Genomic DNA, 14,940 nt, shown 5'->3' with positions numbered 1-14,940 from the left:
CAAAAGTGGAATGGGCTGCTTCAGTTACTAGTAAGATTCCCACTCACTTGTGGTCTTCATTGTAGGTTTGAATGACTACTTCTTGGGAATATTTTAGAGGTGAAGGGGTTATAGTATAAATATGAGTCAGATCACATGGTTTCTAATTTTCCTTCTAGCTCTGAGATTCTATGATTCCATGAGCTTAGCAGATTAGTTGACAGGTGAGAGGAAAACCCGAAGGGAAAAAGACCAACCTTAGAAGTAAATCAGGATAGGAGGCAAGAGGGGAGGAAAGGGACTACTGATAGCTGTCTCATATTTTACTTTTTAATTCTTACTTGCAGTGATGATTTTGACTTTGAAACTTCTACTCTATTAGCTCTCTTTCACCTCCTCTTCCTCTCATATTGAATATCTTTGACATTCAGGAATATCTGACCTCCTAACAATGCTTCAGCCCTTGAAATCATCTTCTGTGACATTTTTTCTTTCATGTTCTTTATTATACTGAGCCTGGATAATGAAGAGGTCTACCTCCCACTATCCACAACCCCTTCTTATTTGAGCTCTCATCTAGAAAGAATGCAAGTGGTCTGTCTGCTTGCCAAACCTCACTAACTGTCTTTGTGCTCTTGATTCTTTCCTCTCCACTATTCTCTAGGTGGATTATCTACAAACATACTCAAATCTTAATTTGGTTTTACCATTCCCTGAAAGTCTCACCATATACCTCTCCTTCTTTTAACCCCTTGTATTTCCTAAATACTCTCTCTTCCTTTGGCTTTCATTAGAGCCACTGTCTCCCCATTCTCTTCCAAACTAACAATTCCTACTGAATCTCCTTTGTAGGTTCACTGAATGAGTCAGAAAGCATTCATTAACCTTTACTATGCATCAGGTACTGTGCTAAGGGCTAAGGATACAAAGAAAAGAACAACTCTGTTCCCTTCTCTCAAGGAGCTCACATTTTAATGATGGAGACAACAGAAAGCAATTTCAGAAATACAAGTTATATAGAGAGTGTAAATTGGAAGCAATCTCAGAGGGAAGGAACCAGAGCTAGAGGGCCCAGAAACAGCCTTCTTACAAAAAGTGTAAGCTTAGTATCAAAGAAAGTCAGGAGAGCCAGAAAGCGGAAGAGGGAATGGAAAGTATTCTAGGTATGGAAGACAGTCAGTGAAAAGGAGATAGAATGTCATGTACAGTAGCAAGAAGGTCAACGTCTCTAGGTCATATAGGAATGTAAGAATTTTGGAAAGGTAGAAAGGGGACAAGTTGTGATGGGTTTTAAAAGTCAAACAAGGATGTTAAATTTGATCTTAGTGGTAATAAGGAGTCAGAGGAGTTTATTGAGTAGGAGGGTGATATGATATGACTTTCAATTTAGAATGATCACCTGAGTGTAAAATGTCCTGGTCTGATGAGAGCTTAAGGCATTGAACAGCCAACCAGTAGGCTATTGTAATAGTTCAGGAATGAGGGGTCATGAGCCTCCCTTAGAAGGGCATCTATGTCAGAGAAAAGAAGGGGATATGCCCAAAGTTGCAAAGTTTAAAAAAAGAGAGAAGTTGGCAACATACGAGATATATGGGGGTGAGTATGAGTAAAGAGTTGAGGTTAACATCTAGATTGTGAGCCTGAGTAACTAGGAGGATAATGGTACCCATCTACCACCACTGGAAAGTTCAACAAAATTCAGAAGAGAAGAGAGGCCAAAAAAAATGAATTCTTTATTGGATCTGTTGAGTTTGAAATGTCTATGGTTTATCCAGGTTCAGATACCCAATAGTTAGTTGTTGATTTGAAACTGGAGGTCTAAAGGGTGATTAGGAATAAATACATAAATCTGAGAATTAGTTGCATTGAAATTATAATCAAACTCATGGGAGTTAATGCTCACCCAAATGAGGTAACATAGAGAAAGATGAAATAAGGTCCCAGAACAGAGCCTTAGTGGATTCCTACTATCATTTTCTGTCTTGGTGAACTCATCAGCTCCTATATATTCATTTTTCTATACAGTCTCATTTCTTTTCTGAACTCCAATTCTACATTACCAACTACTTGCTGAATGAATGTCTTTGCTTTGATGTCCTATTGATTTCTTCATCTCAATATGCACAAAATGGAACTCATCATCTTCCTAACCTAAACATGTCCTTCCTTTAAACTTTGCTGCTTCTTTTTAGAGCACATCATCTTTCCAGTTGCACAAGTTCAAAAACTTCAGTCATACGTTTTTTTAAAATCCCCCTTGCTTTGCAAAGTGACTGCATATAGTAAAAACTTAATGTCATCTATCTATCTATCTATCTATCTATCTATCTATCTATCTATCTATCTATCTATCTATCTATCTATCTCTCTGTCTATCTATCTATCTATCTATCTATCTATCTATCTATCTATCTATCTGTCTATCATCTATCTATCTATCTATCTCTAACATACTATCTGCAAATACAAATAGTTGACCAGTTCTCTTTCCACATCTTTTTTATGTCTTTCCTTTCCAGTCACATGATTACTACCCTAGTTCATTTCAGGCATTCATCATCACTTGGTTGAATGATTGTAAAAGCCTCCTAGTAGGACTCCAGTCTTTTAACTTTCCAATCTAGCCTTCATACAACTGACAAAATCTTTCCAAGACACAAATCTGACTGTGGCACTCTCTACCTCAAAAACCTGCAGTACCTCCCTCTTGCCTCTAAGATGGAAAATGAATCCTTCCATTCACTATTTAAGAGCTTCCACAAACTGTCCTTGGCTTACCTTTTCAGATGCCTCTTTCATTATTTCTATTCATGCACTCTACTTTTAAGCAACATTGGACTACTAACTGGTTCCTGAACTTGCTATATCACATTCTGCCTAGACGTCCTTCATTTATACAATACCTCACTATTTGTTATAGTAAGGGATAGACTAATTCAAGGAGTATGTGATGTCATTAGAGTGACAAGTTAACATATAAAATGACTGAACTTGGGGAGTCAGTCTGCACCTGCAGAGGAATAGTCCCTCTTTAATTACCAGAACTTCTCATGGTAGGCAGAGACATAACAAGTCACTTACATATTGGGAAATATGACACTAAATTTGAAGGGTGTAGGAAATATATCACATGCCTGATGTCAAGGAGGTTGCCACCAGGGATGAGGAAAGCCTGGAGAGGATTTCATCTAGAGTGAGGAAGCAAAATCTGGATACCCTTGAAAGAAGCATAAGTCTTCCCAAGGTAGTTATTGCTTGGAAGGCAAGTAAATCCCTAGGGAGCTGGAAAGGAAAGGAAAAGAAAGGAAAGAAAGGAAGAAGGAAGGAAGGAACAGAGGGAAAGAGAAAAAGAAACAAAAGGAGAGAAATAGAAATGGAGGAAGGAAGAGAGGAGGAAAGAGAGAAGGAAAGGAAGAAAGAAAAAGGAATTGAAAGGAGAGAAAGGAATAATGACAGGAAGAAAGAGAAAGAAAGAAGGAAAGAGAGAAAGAAAAAAGAAAGAGAATAAAGAGGAAGGAAGGGAGGGAGAAAGAAGGATAGAAGAAGGATGGATGGAGGAAGGAAGAAAAAGATAGAAAAAGAAAAAAAAGAAAGTGATAAGACAGGAAGAAAGGAAACTCAGACCCTGAAACAGAAACGCACACACACACACACACACACACACACACACACACACACACACACACACACACACACATACACACACAGATACAGAGAATGAAAAAAGAAAAAAAACAACAGCCTTAAAAATGAAAATTCTCAGAATCCTTAGTCAATTTGTTTGTAAGTGCATACTTCCAGTTAAGCATGCTCAGAGATTAGCTGAATCACACTGGCTGAAAAAGGTCTTCCCCCCCAAGCCTATCAGAATAAATCTGCTCAGAAGCAGGACAGCAGACAACTGTCACTCGACAGCAGCCCACATCCATCAAACAAAATGGTTAAATCCACATCAGTTATTTCAAAGCATCCAGAATCCCTGGCCTAACACACTGCTAAGGTTGTGCCAAAATCACCTATTTGTAGGTGAATGGCACACACCCCCATCTGTCTCACCTGATCTCTTTGATTCTCTTCTTTCCCCTCTTTTTGGTTTCTTTCATATCTTTTGCAGGTTTTTGTCCTGTTTTATTATCACCTTTGCATCATTCATAAAAAGAACACCATGAATTTGTGTATAGCAGTTCTTCCCAGGAACAGAAAGCTTTCTGTCAGTCAAAAGCTATTTATTGAATCCTATGTTTGGAACTGTGGGGGCTACAAAAGAAATACCGTATGGATTTAGGATCTTGCTTCTAAAAAAGGCTTTGTGGCCACTTTTAAAATCAAATGAACTTTAAAATAGGGCAATGAAAAATAAAACCTTAGAAAGATCTATTGAGAGGAGCAGATTAATAGATGTTACCAGGCACCTGAGATAAGTTCACAAAAACCCTTAGATATTGAATTTATGTCTGCATTTCCTAAAAGCTAAGGCAAAGAGAAGGAGGCAAGGAATAATAAAGGTTATCTTGTTTTCATTGTCTGTCAAAAAGAAAGCTTATCCCCCCTCCCTTTTTTTCCTGCAGAGACAAATATTTTACTGTCACTGAATTAAAAGAATTGATGCCATGGGTTCTAGTGTTAGGAGTATTGCTTAACTTGAGGTGGACTTCAACTACTGTTATGCAAAATATATGGAAATCAAATCTTCTTTCTTGTATTCAGTTCATTCCTACAAACATGCATGAAGCACCTGCTATATGCAATACACTGTACTAGGCACTTGGGATACAAGGAGAAAACTAAAATGTTTCCTCTCCTCAAAGATCTTAGAAGTCTACTGGGTGGGTTTAGTATGGTATGATGAAAAATATCACTGGTTCATATCATAAAACCTGGGTTCAAATCCTACCTCCAATGCTTAATACCTGTGTGAATTGGGCTAAGACATTTAACCTTCCTGGGCCTTGGTTTCCCCAAATGTAAAATGAAATCTTGGACTAGATGGCCTCCAACACACCTTCAGATTCTAAGTCAATGATCTAATCATTGTAGGTGCAAAATAAATACAAAGCAATTTCACTAGGAAAAGAGTGGTAATGGGTTGGGAAATCAGAGAAGTCTTCATGCAGGATGTGGTCCCTAAACTGTGCTTTGAATGGCTGACTATAAAAACTAATTCAAAAATATTAGAACACAAGTTATTGAACACATGTTGTATAGAGGGGCTGAGATAACATTGTCTAAGAAGGTACTTACTAAAGACCAAAACTGAATAAAAGGATAGGTGAGAATTTAGAGAAATAGGTAGTTAAAAAGTCTATTAGATTGACTCTTGTAAATATCACCTGTCTCAAAGAAGTCTTTTATATATTCTGGATACCAGCCAGTTTATACTGTATCTCTGATGAGGATGTGGATTTCAAAAATCCTGTATTGTTGTCTGAAGTGGAATCCTTGGGGCCTTCAAACAGTAGACTTGTATGAGGCAAGATTGCCATTCTGTATACAAAATGTATGTAAAAATAACCCCAGCCCTTCATGGAATTTAAAATGACGATGGGGATGTGAGACACATAAGCATAAAGAAAAGATAATTAGCTATATCAGGTAACTTCTAATGAAGACCATAGATGGGTCCAAGTATCAAGTGTCATAGACATACAGAGAAAGGGGAGACCTCTGTGGATTGGCGTGAACTTCATGGAAGAAATGGGCTTTAAGCTGGATATGAAAGAATGAGTAGTATTCAGTCAAGTGGAGGCTATTTGGTGACACCTTGCACATAGTAGGTACTTGATAAGCATATTTTCATTCCTTCCTTAATTCATTCAAATGTAGCCTAATTCATGTGCTACCTCCTATAGAAAGATATCCCCCATTCTCTTAATTGGTTGTACTCTTTCTTTCATATTATTATGCCTTTCTCTATATCCCCAGAGCTTAGTGCACTGCCTAGCCCTAGCACATAGTAAGTACTTAATAAATTCGTTGACTGACTCTCTATTTATATGCCATTTACCTTAGTAGGAGTCCTGCAGACTGGGACTTTAATTTCTTTCTTTGTACCCCCAGTACTTAGTATATTACCTTGCATATAGTAGGTACTTAATAAACAGGCTTGACTGGAGGTAGGTCTCAGTTAAAGCTGGAAAGATTAGCACATGGAATAATAACACTTCTGCTCTGGAAAATGAAAAGAAAATGGTATCTGAAAGAGAGAAGCAGGGAATAAATTGAGAAAACATTGTCTTCTCTTTGATCCCATCACTGCTCTGATGAACAAATCCCTCCTTGACCCCAGGATGAGAGGTACAGAGGTAGATAGAGACTTGGCCTGGGAAGCCAGGAGACCTGAGCTCACATCCTACTTCTGGCTCATGTTGGCCATTTGACAATCAGCAAATCACTTATTCTCACCAGAGCCCCAGAAAACACTATCAGACTAAACTCCAGAACAATTGACTGGATCCATATTTGTTTGGACCAATGAAATTCCAGAGTGGGGGGAGAAAAACCCAACCTAAGACATTGCCCTTTAAAGGTTTCTTCTTGAAGGTCTCTTGTTCTCTCACCTCAAGGGCAAGACAGACTCAATAACTTTTTAGGTGAGATCTTGCTTCTGGCCAACAAAGGCTTTTTTAGAAGCAAGGTGACTACTTGCTTTGGTCTCCAGAGTCCAAGAGTAACACGGCCCCATTAACTGTTAGGAATAGCTATTTGTGCCAATGGCAATGAGGTGTCAATTGGAGAAGTACCTAGGGCTGGAATTTTCACATTACTTGCAGCTGGCTGTTTGAGGAGTTAATTCCTCTTGCCACTGGATGCCCCTGAGAAGCTGGAGCACTCAATATAATACCTCAAAATAATAATAGTTAACATATAGTTATTAATATTGACATAATAATATATAATCTCATTTTATCTTTCCAACAACCCTGATAAGTAAGTGTTACTATTATATCCATTTTACATATAGAGAAACTGAGATACAAAAAGGTTGTGACTTGACTAAGGCTACACACAGCTTATAAGATTTCAAGACACTATTTGAATCTGAGTCTTCCTAACTACACCACTCCGCCACCTAGCTGCCCTTAAAACCAAATATAACTGAGGTAAGGGTATGACATGGGCCAAGGGTTCTTGGAACAATTTGCATTGAATTTACATGGAGTTTAAAGGTCTACATCTCTGCCCTCTAATCCTCCTGTCTTAGCACAGGGTTATGTTGTCTGCCTAACTAGATCTTCCTTCTGTGCTGATATGCATTTATTTCTTCTAGAGACACCATAGAAGGAAAAAGAAAAACTACAGCTCATCAGCAAACTAGGGAGCTGGCTAAGGACATTCCTGGGGCTCTCAAAGAAAGAACAGCCAGGGAAGCCTAAGGCAGAGAGAACCTAGGGCTCCGAGAAAATGTTCTTTTACTTTACCATGCCAGGCTGGTACTTCACGATTTCCTGGCTTCCCCAATTAAGCTGTTCAGTTCTCAATCATCTGGAGCAGTTGCCAATTGTCAGCAGCTGATACAGTAGCTGCTGCCCAGAGTGCCTTTGCTGTTTCCTTTGAGCTAACTTCTCTGTCTTCTCTCCTCCTCCCCCACTTCCTACCCCCATCAAGCAGCCAGCTCCATATTTGCAGTGGCAATACTAAGAGAGAGATGACAATGAAGTAGGTTCCATGGCACTGACAGAGATGTTGTTATCCAATGATATTTTAATGCCAACAGTATCCGTGTGTAGTGTTGAATTAAGCCTAATCTCTTCTAAGTGGAATGTTAATTAGATTTCGACTAAGGAGTTTTCCACCAACTATAAAGGAAGGAGGAGGGGACAAACAAGTGAGTCTCCTTTCTCCAACCCAGATCTGTAAGACTTTGGGCTGCTTCCAGTGGGCTACATGTATTCAATCTTAGAGTTGAAGGACATGGTAATGACAGAAAATACTGGATGGTTTCTTGGTTCCCTATTCCCACTCCATGAGAGTGGAATGGGTAGGGAGTGCTGTTTTAATAGAAACATCCTTCCTCTCTCTTTGTCCTTCTTTGTCTCAACCTTTGTCTCTATCTCCATCTTCCTGTCTTTCTATGTTTGTCTCTTTCTTTCCAATTTCCTGAATTTGTGGCTTGAGATTCTCTTTTAGGGATGACTGATGAAGGGTGAAAGTGGGACACCCTCCTTGATGCTAGCATAAATAGTAAGAGTTCACTCAAAGCCACTAGATTGGGTGTTTTTTTGGGTGAGCCTGAGTCAGAATCTCAAGGCCCAGGCAGCCTCTTCTGCAATATGTTTCTTTGCCTGAGTATAGGTGAGCAAACAGTGATCATGAGATAGATATTTGCAGCTTTTTAAATAGCTTTTTGAGTTTGAGAGTTTAGAAAATTCTGAGTCCTCCAGGAGGACCAGATACACTGTGGAAAGAGGCCCTGACAGCTACCACAGTACTTCTTAGTGGAAATGGTGAGCTCTGACAGGAGAATGACCACATACCTAGGTCCAACTTTCCAAAAGAAATGAATTCCAAGGGATTTGTTTGGACAGTGCCAAGTTGAGGTGAAGATGAAATGCCTGGTCAACAGTCCCATTAAGTGTTCTCTTCTGTAACATGAAAGAGTCAAATTAGGTGGCTTTGGAGGGCCTTTCATCTTTAGAACTATGATCCTATGATCTAGTTGGATTCTGATAAGGATAGGAGACAGTCCATCCCAAGTATTCCCACAAATCTTAAGTTCCCAACAGCTTCCTAGGAGAGTGAGACTTTGGGAATGGATTGGTTATGAGCTGAAATATCAGGTAGACAATATTTCAAGTAACACTATTTCAATTCACAAAAATGTTCCCAAAAATGTAGTTCCAAGAAATCAAGCTGACATTGTGGATATAATATGCTTTATTTGTAAAATGACACATGCATGAGAAGGAAGCTATGACTAATGAGGGCACCAAATGCCCAGGTATCTCAAATTACTCACATCCTGCATATTGCAGCCTCTATCCAGGAAAAAAGTCAGAGTCCATCCCAGCAGTGATGGTCATGTCTATTCTAGTGTTCAATCAGTGGTCCTCCTTCCAATGTGTTCTATAAGCATTAGCCCATTAGTCTCTAAAGTCAGGATGAGAGGAGGCAGGTGTGAATTTTACCACTCTAAAATTAAAGTGAAGGGAGACTGAGGTAGAGTACTTGTTTCCTATCACAATGTGAACTTGTGTTTCTGTAATCAGATGGCTAAAGGAGCATTTCACTGTCCCAAGGGCATCCAGTTCACCTGAATTATAGTTCAGGGTAATGAAAAAGCCCACTTATGTGTCTGCAGAGACACATCTAGGGGCAATTCTTCCTTGGAAAAAGTGTGTATGTCTGTGTGTGTGTGTGTACGCAGATGTTCTTTCTACAATTAGCCTTGGGTAACTCTACAACTAAAGCATATGGCAGCAAACACATGGGCTTGATTATATGAACCTGAGACTGGACCTCAAATGCCTTACTGCATTTTCTGTCCTGTTTTTTTCCTGACCTAAGGTTAGGTAATAGTAATCCTGGACCTTTCTAACCTTGGCAGTGACTTTGTGAGTTCTAGAGGCTGAGCACTCTTAAGTCAACACTGGCTATCCCATAGAACACCCTCCCATTCCCGCAACTGCAACCACTTCTGGGAATAGTAAAAAAGCCATTGAACTGATCATTCTGAATCTGAACCACCTAAAAGAAGCAGGAGAACTGATTTTGAACTTTACACCTTGGAAATCAGTAAACACTGCCAACTGGAGCTTGACTTATTGTTTTGTTGATTGTCTAGAATTATGAAAGAGATGGGAAAAACGTTAATAATTCAGATTAAACTTAAAAGTGTGTCATCATGCCTACACACCTCCCCCTGCCCACCAAGAGAGCTTGTTATTAAGTGTTTATCAGTATACTCCTGACTAAAAGCCACGCCTGACTGTCCAGAAGATCTGGACTTATGAGTTGCTTGGACAGTACAGATCCAAAGTGAATATGAAATATCTGTTCAGCAGTCCCACAAAGTTGTCATCACCTCCAGGGAAAGTGTAACTAGATTATTATTTTATGGTTTTTGTATTAGTTAATGTATATTTAGGGGCAACTAGGAGGCACAGTGAATGGAGTACTGGGCCTGGAGTCAGGAAGACCTGAGTTCAAATTCAGCTTCAGAAATTTACTAGCTGTATGACCTTGGCAAGTCATTTAACTCTATTTGCCTCAGTTTCCTTATCTGTAAAATAAACAGGAGAAGGAAATGGCAAACCATTCAAATATCTTTGCCAAGAAAACCCTAAATGGGGTCATGACGAGTCAGACACCACTAATCAATTAAACAACAACCTACACTTATGGGCCTCTTGTAGTGTAAGCAAAGATTTTATAATGGAAGAAATCAGTGATTGTCCCTATGCTTGCTACCTCTTTTGTATATTGAGTATTTTTTCTAGAAGGAACTCTGTTAATCATTTTTGATGAGATACCAGACATAATAAATACCTACATTTTATTTGAAAAGTTTTCCCTAGAATTCTATTTCAAAGTAGGGGTATAAAGAGCCAAAGCAAGAGCCTACCTGCTCCCATTGGAGTCAAGCCTCTCACAGGGTAAATCCTACTTGACCCTCTACTCTGAAAGTGGTCTACCTGGACCATGGATAAGAAGGTATGCCAAAGCTAATTCATTTAATTTTTTACACAATTATTGGGTTGACCAATTAAATGAATGGCACCCACAACAAAGCATTGGAAAAAGTCCCAAATGATATCCATATGAACATAGTGGAGAGATGGGGCCTATATAATAGTGAATCAGAATAAGGCATCACTAGAGTGAGATGAGCCTACTACTGCCTGTCCTTTTCTAGATATTTTGGGGAGTGGCACTGAATAATTTGAATAACCTGTTTCACTTGTTCCATTGGAAGGCAGGAGATAAAAAAGACAACTGAGAAAGTGGGATGATTAGCCAGAGATTCCAGACCTGGAAGAGATAGGCAGAGGACCTCATCCTGGGGGGAAAGGAGATATAAATGAACCTCTGAGCCTACATGAGTTTGGAGACACCTGCTTGTGAGGGAAAAGGAAAGAGTATTTCTATAGGCCCTGGGAGACCTGTTTTCTACTCACAACAGATGACCTTACTTGAAAATTTACTGAGAAAATTGAGGCCATCCATCATATATTGCCTTATTTTCCATGTTCCAGGAAAACTTCTGTATAGTTTCGTCTATACTCTCTTTCCTCTGAACTCTGAGGAAGAGGTATCCTTTCTTGTTACGGTCAGTTCTTATGCTTAAATCCCCACACCACCCCATTCTGTCTTCTCTATGAATTTGCCCCCATAATTCATTTCCTCCCTCAATCTCTCCTCCATGATCTTTTCTATGCTACTGCCTACAAATTCTCTGATACTTAGGAAACTTCCTTCTCTTCCTCATCTCCACCTCATGGTTTGTACTTAGTTGTTCTAATGTTACCTCCTCTTCTTATCAGACTTTGATCTCCTTTGGGGCAAAGACTATTTGTTGTTATTGTTGGTTTGCTTTGCTTTTACTTTCTGTCCTTAGCACTTCACACAAGATCTGGTGTAGACTAAAAACTTGAGTTGATTTTTTAAAATCTGTCTATTCCCAACACCTAGTGGCTTTTTTATAGTAAATGTTTAGTAAGTATTGAATTGCATAGGTAGGATATTGGCAAAATATAATATGTTGAATGACAGAACTGGGATTCAAAATTATCTTGACAGCATGAGATGAAAACCTAAATCTGATTAGATGAAATTGAATGGGGGATAAATGTCCAGTTATGCATGCAATAGGAGTCATTCATATAACTTGGCTACCAAAAATGCTCCTCTGATTTTGAGATGCATTAATAAAAATATAAATGACAAGTTATGCAGTTCATATCAGGCTGGTAAAGTTTTCGGTACCAGCCTAGTGATGGAGTCATCTAAGGACAGAGGCCATATCATATGTTTGGCCACAGGGTGATGATATTTTTTTAATTCATAGCAACTTTTAAAAACCACCTACTAAGGTATAAAGAGCATCCATGTCAGGATATGGATAACCCATCTGTGAAATCACAGATCCTCACAGTATTAGAATCAAAGACTGTCCAAGATGATGGAGGCAATAATCTTATTGTATTCTGTGCTGTTGGGTGATGTCTGGAATACTGTGTTCGCTTCTGGCCACCATTTTTTTAATATTAATAAAGTGGAGTTCATCCATACTATTGCAAGAAAGATGACAAGAGGTTTTGAAGCTTTTATTTCATCAGTCAACATCAACCAGTCAAGGGCTAACCATTAAGATGGAAGTAAATAGGAGGTAACTATAGGGATTGTGAAAGGGTGAATCTCCAGACTCAGAATAAGATGTGGAGGGAAGCCAGGATGAGGTAATATCTTAGCCCTAATTGAGAGTGGTATTTCTTTGTCTAGGAAGAGAGCAGAAGTAGAATCTTCAAAACTAGGAGGTGTATGCTGGCTATCCAGGAATAGGAGACCAGAATTAGAATACTGAGCTGAGCAGAGATAAAGTTTAAGAGGTTAATGAAAGCTGGATCGCAGAGTACTAAGTTAATCATTTTAATAGTGGAGGGCCCCATCCTTGGAGTAGTCAAAATGTCCTCTGTCCGATCCAACCGAAGAGGTAGGGACCTGATAAACCAATTTCTGGGTAAATACAATGGAGGACCCCAAACTTCATTTGCACAGATACTTCCAATTGTCATGCTGTTGTCAGTCTTTTAATTGGCCTTTGAGTCAGAACTGAGTATGCATTCAAAAGGTTGAATCAGATAATTTTTCACTCTTTTCTCTGGTAGCTTTTGAAAAGAGCTGTGGATTTTCCAGTAGGAAGGGAGCAGTGATATTTATTCCATATTCAGCTGCCATATAGCTGTGAATTCATGGCATCTCTGTTTCTACTATCTCTTTTGTGATTATTCTTTCCTGATCTTAGGTAAATGAATACCTAAGGATAGAATGAAAGTTATGAATGCCAAGAGCTTGGAAGAGATATCAAAGGACCTCTGAGCAAACATAGTCAGTAACAAAGATTAGCAGAGGTGGTAGCAAAAGAAACTAAATCCAGGGAAGGGCCAGTCCTGAAGGATAAATTGATTAGCTCAGAGTAGCGATGGTTAGGCCTTCCAGATTAGGTACCGTACCTTGCAAATCCAACTGAACAAAAGGATAATTTATTCCCTTATTACCTTTGTGTTTTAATTTTGAGCCCATTTTCCTCAGGTATTTTGTATGTTTGCAAGAGGGAGAGTACACCCTAAATTGAAAGGTAAAGTTTTATACTAGCTACTTTAAGCTCAAACCTGCTCTGCACTGGGGGATACTGTACTTCCCAGATTGATAGGAATTTTCTGTGTTACTTCTCTCCTTCCTATATCTCCTCAATAAATAGTCTTTTGTAAAAGTTAATTGATGTCAACTGGCTAATTGATATTGAGGGAAGTGTACCAGATGGGGGTCTGTGACTGATAGTTTTTGAAATCTATAATCCTTCATGTTTACCCTTAGAACCCTGAGGGAATAATTAGCCTCTCATGATCCAATATGCAAGCGTGAAGGGGTGAGGGGGTGCTACAGAAATCACTTTGTCCAGCCTTATGGTTTACTCTGAAAGAGCATTTACACCTCTTCCAACTCCTCGTTCTCCAAGTATGCTGGACAAATAACTTTCCTACTAGTTTTGCTTCATATATGCAGGTGCATCCCTCCCCAAGCCCAGACCAAGTAGAATATAAACTCCTTGAAGACTGTGCTTTTTAGTGACTTTGCATTCCCAGTGCCTAGCCTTGGACATAGTAAATACTGGAAAATGAAATTAAGATATTTAGCCTGAAAAAAAGTTTATAGAGGTAGGGGTTACACATAAAAATAATAAGAAGAAAATAACTCATATTTATATAGCACTTTGAGGTTCTTAAAACACTTTATATATATATATTATCTCCTTTGATCATCATAGCATCATAACTGCCAAGTAGGTGATATTATTATCAATAATACCTGGCCCCTTGCAGATGAGGAAATTGAAGCATAGAGATGGAGAATGACTTGCACAGGGTGACAGAGTAAACATCTGAGATATGATTTGGACCCATGTCTTCCTGACTCCAGGCTTCTTCCCTGTTAGTTAAAGTTTAAGAAGTTAAAGAATTGTCACATGAGAGACTACAGTTTTTTGTTTGTTTGTTTGTTTTTTTCTGCATGGTCTCAAATGCAGGGCTAGAATGAATGGGTTTGGTTCACAACCTAGGCTCCCACTCATCATCCCCTCCCCAGTTCCCACTCCCAATATCCCATCTATTGCCAAAGCCTGTTGATTTACCTTTATTGCGTTGTTCTCATATGGCTCCTTCCCTACTCTGACACTGCCACCATTCTAGTATAGGCCCTTGTTGCCTCATACCTGAACTATTGCAGGGGCCTACTAGTGGATCTACCTGCCTCAGTTCTCTCCCTACTTTAGTCCATCTTCCATTCAGCTGTAAAACTGATCTTCCTAAAAGCACAAGTTGAACTCTGTCATCCTCCCTTCATTCAATCAATCTAGTCACCCATGACCTCCAGAAACAAATATAAAACCCTCTGTTTGACATTGAAAGCCTTTCATAACCTTTACCCCCTCCTACCTTTTCATTCTTCCTATACCTTATTCACCTCCATTTACTCTGTGATTGAGTAAAACTTGTCTCCTTGCTGTTTACTGCATATGATACTCCATCCTGACTCCAAGCATTTTTACTATCTCCCATGCTGGGAATTCCCTCCTTCCTCATTGTTTTCTTCGGCCTTCCTGCAAGTCCTAAGTGAAATCTCACCTTCCACAAAAAGGCCTTTTTCCAAATCCACCTAAATTCTATTATTTTTCCTCTGTTGATTATATACAATTTATTCTGTATATATCACATTTGTACATAATTGTTTACATGTTGCCTTTCC

Source organism: Notamacropus eugenii, chromosome 2 (genome assembly GCF_028372415.1).
Source record: "Notamacropus eugenii isolate mMacEug1 chromosome 2, mMacEug1.pri_v2, whole genome shotgun sequence".
Taxonomy (NCBI): domain Eukaryota; kingdom Metazoa; phylum Chordata; class Mammalia; order Diprotodontia; family Macropodidae; genus Notamacropus; species Notamacropus eugenii.
Note: the sequence above shows the minus strand (reverse complement) of the source record.